Below are 6,532 nucleotides of genomic sequence, written 5' to 3' on the forward strand. Positions count from 1 at the left end.
AATAGTCCATGAGTGGGAAGGGGAAAGAAAGGAGAGACACACGTAGATTGAGTTCTCTGTGACTGATTGTTATATCAATGAAGTCAATAGGTTTCTTCTTCTTAGGGAATTTTCATTTTAAGTTTTATCTCTCATTTGGGGAATAAAGATTTTATCTCTTGTTAAGAAGATTCTAAGTGAAAGAGAAAATGATGGTGGTGGGGGGCATAACTAGGTGGCTAAGTGGATTGAGAATTAAGCCTAGAGATGGAAAGTCCTGGGTTCAAATGTAACCTCAGACACTTCTTAGCTATATGATACTGAAGTAGTCACTTAACGCCCATTGCCTAGTCCTTACTGCTCTTCTGCCTTGGAACCAATGCATAGTATTGATTCTCAGAAGGAAGGTAGGTTTAAAAAAAGGGGTTTGTTGTTTTTTTAGATAAAGAGAATTCCCTGTGCCGTTGAAATCATACCATCTAGCCTATATATGTAGGTGGCCACACACACACACAAATATGTTACACATAATGTCCCTACTCATAAAGGACACTAAATCATATATGAGCTTCATTATTCCTTCTCTTCTGTTTGGAATATCTAGAGAAAGCTACAAGTGTAGAATTTGTCTACACTTAAGCAATTAGTCTCAAATAACCCTAATGACCATTGACAATATGAAAGACAAAGTGTAAATCTCTAGTATACTTAGAGTATAAGTCTCTCATATAGTCATTTCTATACTTAGAGATAAGTAGTAATTCACTTTCCCTAATGACCATTGCTTATAGGAGTTATTCTTTCATTTCAATACTGTCAAAAGCTTCTTCACTCCATTTGGGATTTTCTCAGCAGTTACTGGAGTGATTTGCCATTTCCTTCTGCAGCTCATTTTCAGATGAGGAAACTGAGGCAAATAAGGTTAAATTATTTGCCCAGGGTCACACAGGAAGTGTCTGAGGCTAGATTTGAACTCAGGTCTTCCTGACTTCCTGATTCCAGGGCACTAACCACTATACCACCTAACTACCCCAGGAGAGGGAAGTCCAAAAAAAATCCTAACTTTCCACCCTGCTTCAATCTTATAAAAGTTCTTTTGAATGTTACCTATTTTTAAAAAAATAATTTTGGGTTGCTATTCATTTCTATTCATCATTTTGCTGGCTTCTCTAGTCAGTAGACCAGGCACTTAAAGTCTGAGAAAATAGGAATCTCTCTCCTATATTTCTTCTCTGAAGGTGTTATTCAGCGACTAGAAGAACAATCTCCAGAGTATTTCCCAAGGATGAGCACTGTTCTTTAATTTCTCATCATCCAAATCACTCAGCTATGTTCTAGGCATTATGCTAATTGCTGGGGAGAAAAATATCACATATAAAGAGAAGATAGAAGGGGAAGGGCATGAGTGAGATGGCATGGGATGGCCAAAGAAGTTGTATGGTTCCAGACAAGATAAAAGTTCACCTACCAGAGCTGGGGGATGCAAAGATATAGTCCAAAATGGGGTGGAGGATGATGTCAGGAGGTAGACAGCATGTCAAAAAGATAATCATGAAGAGTTCAAAAGTCATTGCCAATGATTATTTAATTTAATCTAGAAGGGACCTCAGAGATCACTTATAGGGTCACAGATTTGGAGTTGGTTGGACCTTGATGCAGCAAAAAAAGTTCTGGGGAAACTATAAGTAAATTACGTGAATACAGGCATACATGTCAGACCTTTGGGAAGGGAAAGATTTTAAAACCAAGCAAGACTTAGAGTCACAAAATGTAAAATAAATAATTCTGACTACATCAAATTAAAAAGGTTTTGTACAAACAAAACTAATGTAACTAAAATTAGAAGGGAAGCAACAAATTGGAAAACAATCTTCATAACAAAAACCTCTGACAAAGGTCTAATTACTCAAATTTATAAAGAGCTAAATCAATTGTACAAAAAAGCAAGCCATTCTCCAATTGAAAAATGGGCAAGGGACATGAATAGGCAGTTTTCAGCTAAAGAAATCAAAACTATTAATAAGCACATGAAAAAGTGTTCTAAATCTCTTATAATCAGAGAGATGCAAATCAAAACAACTCTGAGGTATCACCTCACACCTAGCAGATTGGCCAACATGACAGCAAAGGAAAGTAATGAATGCTGGAGGGGATGTGGCAAAGTAGGGACACTAATTCATTGCTGGTGGAGTTGTGAACTGATCCAACCATTCTGGAGGGCAATTTGGAACTATGCCCAAAGGGCAACAAAAGACTGTCTGCCCTTTGATCCAGCCATAGCACTGCTGGGTCTGTACCCCAAAGAGATAATAAGGAAAAAAGACCTGTACAAGAATATTCATAGCTGCACTCTTTGTGTTGGCAAAAAATTGGAAAATGAGGGGATGCCCTTCAATTGGGAAATGGCTGAACAAATTATGGTATATGTTGGTGATGGAATACTGTTGTGCTAAAAGGAATAGTAAAGTGGAGGAATTCCATGGAGACTGGAACAACCTCCAGGAAGTGATGCAGAGTGAGAGGAGCAGAACCAGAAGAACATTGTACACAGAGACTGAGACACTGTGGTACAATTGAGCATAATGGACTTCTTTGACTACAGGGGTTGAGGGGATATAATTGAGGAGAAACTCTAAATGAACACCCTAATGCAAAAACCAAAAACATGGAAATGGGTTCGGAGCAAGGACACATGTGATACCCAGTAGAATCATGCATTGGCTAGGGGAGGGGTGGTGGGAGGGGGGAGGAAAAGAAAATGATCTCTGTTTCCAAAGAATAATGTGTGAAAATAACCAAATAAAATAATGTTTAAAAAAAAAAGTTCTGGCTCTGCACTCCTGGATTTAAGTTCCAGTTGTTCCATGTGTAAAATTAGGGAGTTGATCTATATGACCTCTGACATCTCTTATAGCTCTAAATCTATGGTCTCCCATTTTACAGATGAGAAAACCAAGGTTCAAAGGATAGTACCTTACCTAAAGTCACTTCCGTCAGAGCTAGGATTTGAACCCTGTGACTACAAATTCAGTATTCTACTGCACTGTGCTGCCTTTTTATTGCTTTTACTTTTCTTTTTATCCTGAGTTAGAGTATGGGGGCATGTCCAGGCAGTGTCCTGAGTCCTCACTGCCAACCATAGGAAAGGATTTTGTCCTAGCCTAAAAAATGTCTTCCTGTATATTTGAGGATAATTAATGGAGTTATAATTTGAATCATGCCCTTGGATCAGAGGGACTCCAAAGGGTGAGAAAAGACATACCAAAATAGCTGGAGAGAAATAGAGTTAGCACAGCCAAATTAAAAAACTAGTCAGTTACAGATAGACTCCAATTTGTGTAATCCCATAGTCTCCCTGGGGCAACTAGGTAATGCCATAGTGCATAAGTGCCAGGCCTGAAGTCAGAAAGACTCATTTTCCCCGAGTTCAAATCTGACCTCAGATACTAGCTGTGGGACCCTGAGCAAGTCACTTAATCCTGTTTGCCTCAGTTTATTCATCTGTAAAATGAGCTGGAAAAGAAAATGGCAAACCACTCCAGTATCTTTGCCAAGAAAACTCCAAATTGAATAACAATGGCAACAATATAGTCTCCTTAGGGAACTAAGTGGCTCCAGAATATGAGGGAATCTTATCCTTTGTTGGACACCATTTGTTGGAGGACTGTGCAATCTCTTGGAGTCTTCTTGTGTCTGACCAATTCATCTCTGGCCATCTGAGTTCTGGCACTCATTCCATCTGTCTTTGCTCTCCATTTTACACTCTTAGTCCAGGGCCATAGCTCAGGGATATAACTAGCAAGGACTCAATCAACAATCTTCAAATATGGTGCTAATAGGAGTATCTAAACACCAGCTACAAAGATATCTTCAATCCTTGGACAAACATCCAATGGGTGGTCATGAAAATGTGTATACTTTTACAGGGAAGAAGCATCAGTGCCAGATCTGTGTCCTTATCAAGGAGTCCCAGTGAGGACCTAGGACAATGCCTGGGTACTCCTCAGATAAGACAAAAAAATCCATTTAAAGTCTTTGCCAGGAAATCCCTCTCACCTGTAAGAAAAGTAACATTCCCCTCCTCCATTCCAGAACCACCCAGATAGCTTCTTTCAGTCTATGACAACTATGATTGATGGACCAAGTACTGCCAGGATTTTTGTACAACTGGGGAATTCCAGACATGTTCTCATAATCATTCCATCCTGGCAGACACTACCAGAATTAATTACTTCTCCTCAGACCCATTGCCTAGGAGCTGAGCACAGCAGGTTTGAGAGCTCTGAAATGCTAAATAGCAGCCAGACACAAACTTCAGCCTGTCTGCCCATGCTCTGGGAGAAGCTTGGCTTCTGGATTCCGTGTTGAAGTGGCTACTGCTATTGGATTCCAGCCTTGACTTGAGAGGCACAGTCTCAGGAGATTCAAATCAGCCAACTGAAGCCTTCCCAGTTTGGAAACTCAGGGGGAAGTATAGAAGGAGACATTGGGGAAGTTCTTGCAATCCATCAATCCACATTTATTAAATGCCTACTATGTGCCAAGTCCTGAGCTAAGCACTGGTGATACAAAAAAGCAAAAGACAGTCCTTGCTCTCAAGGTGCTTCCAATCTAAGGGAGGAGACGAGATGCAAACAAGCTATATACAGGATAAATAAATAGTATTGTGGAGGAAAGGGCTTGAAAGAGCATTTTAGTTGGGACATAAAGGAAACTGGGGAAGTCATTTGGCGGAGATGAGGAAGGGGAGCCCTCCAGGCATGTGAGACATCCAGAGAAAATGCCAGGAATCAGGAGATGGAGTGTCTTGTTTGTGGAACAGCTAGGAGGCTATACAGAGGTAGGGAGGCAAAATCTACCTGTGGATAAACTAAGAAAGGTAACCAGGAATGTGGCTTGTTTCAGAGGGAGTTATTAGCTTTAAAATATATGCAGACTCAGTCAATCAACAAGAATTTATTAAGTGTTTACTGTGTATCAGACACCATACTAAATGCTGGATCCAATACAAAGATCCAAAAAGGTCAGGAAAGGGAGTAACAAACTGGCTAGAGAGGCAAAGACTGGGACTGAGCTGCAATAATTCCACACCATGGGGTCTAGTTTGACAGAGTCCTCTCTTATCCCCCCTCCAGATGTTCCACATATAAGCCCTTACTTTGTGTAGAAGACCCTGACCTCCAGCTTCCTCGGAAGTCCCTTCCTTGGAAAACTCATGGACAGTCCAGGAGAAGTTGCTAAAGGATGGAGGGTTATTTGAGGATAGACTTGCTGTTCAGCGCTTAGACTCTCTCTGGAAGATCTCAGAGGCAGAAGGGATTTCAGAGTTCACATAGAGGAACTATAACTGACTCCTAACCTCTTAAGGCAGCTGAGTTTGCAGTCCAGCTTTAACACTTTCTAGCCATGTATCCATCTAAATCATTTTGCTTACAAAAGCAAGGATAAAAAAAAAAAGATAGCTGCTACTGTTTTGATGGTGGTGGTGGTGAACATGTTGACTCCTAGAGGCTTGCCCAGAGACACAATGCCAGTAAATGTTAGATGCAGAAACTGGACCAAGGTCTTCCTAACTCCAAGCCCAGCAATGCTATCCACTCTACTTTCTGTTGTTCAGTCATTTTGCAGACATAGTCAACTCTTTGTGACCAATTTGGGGTTTTCTAGGAAAAGACACTGTAGTGGTTTGCCATTTCCTTCTCCAGTTCATTTCCATAGATTAGGGAATGTGGGTAAACAAGGTTAAGTGATTGCTCAGGGTCACACAAGCTACCTAGTGTCTGAGGCAACATTTGAAATCAGGAAGATGAATCTTTCTGATTCCAGGCTGGGTGCTCCATCTAGCTGCCTTAATGCTTTAATTTCCTCTGAAAATGCAGAAATGTATTGGTGTGGAGAGTTTAATTTTCAGTGTGAGCATTTATACCTCAGCAAAGAACAAATGCTACAAATCAGGGTTTGATTTATTGTTTACTGGATTGTCTAGATTTAGTAGAAGTGAAAATGTTAATTATATATATATATATATATATATATATATATATATATAACTCTTTAAAAGTGTGTTGAATGGCTTCAGAGAGTTGGTTGTTAAACATATACAGGATGCCACTGCTTAAAAGTCAATAATAAGAAAAATAACAACTATTATAGCACCTCAAGATTTATGATGCCTCAAGTCTTACAACGTGATTTAGAGAGTCATATGGCTAGAAAGTGTAAGGAAATTGCATTCAAACTGAGCTCAAATACTGCCTTTGGAGTTGCCTTTACTTATATTTAAAGCAGGACTTTTCTGCTAAGTCATAAACACTTGTGATCTGAGTTGGTTGAGGAAGTTCCCCAAAATAAAAGGTTGGTGGAAATCAAAGTTGCCTTCATTTTGTAATACTTCATTTGGTAGCTTAGGGCAGCTAGGTGGCAGAGTGGATGGAGCACTGGGCTTAGAATCAGAATTCATCTTTCTGAGTTCAAATCTGCCCTCAGACACTTACTAGCTGTGTGACATTTGGGCAAATCACTTCACCCTGTTTGTCAGTCAGACATGACTTAA

This window comes from Monodelphis domestica, chromosome 1 (assembly GCF_027887165.1).
Source record: "Monodelphis domestica isolate mMonDom1 chromosome 1, mMonDom1.pri, whole genome shotgun sequence".
NCBI classification, from domain to species: domain Eukaryota; kingdom Metazoa; phylum Chordata; class Mammalia; order Didelphimorphia; family Didelphidae; genus Monodelphis; species Monodelphis domestica.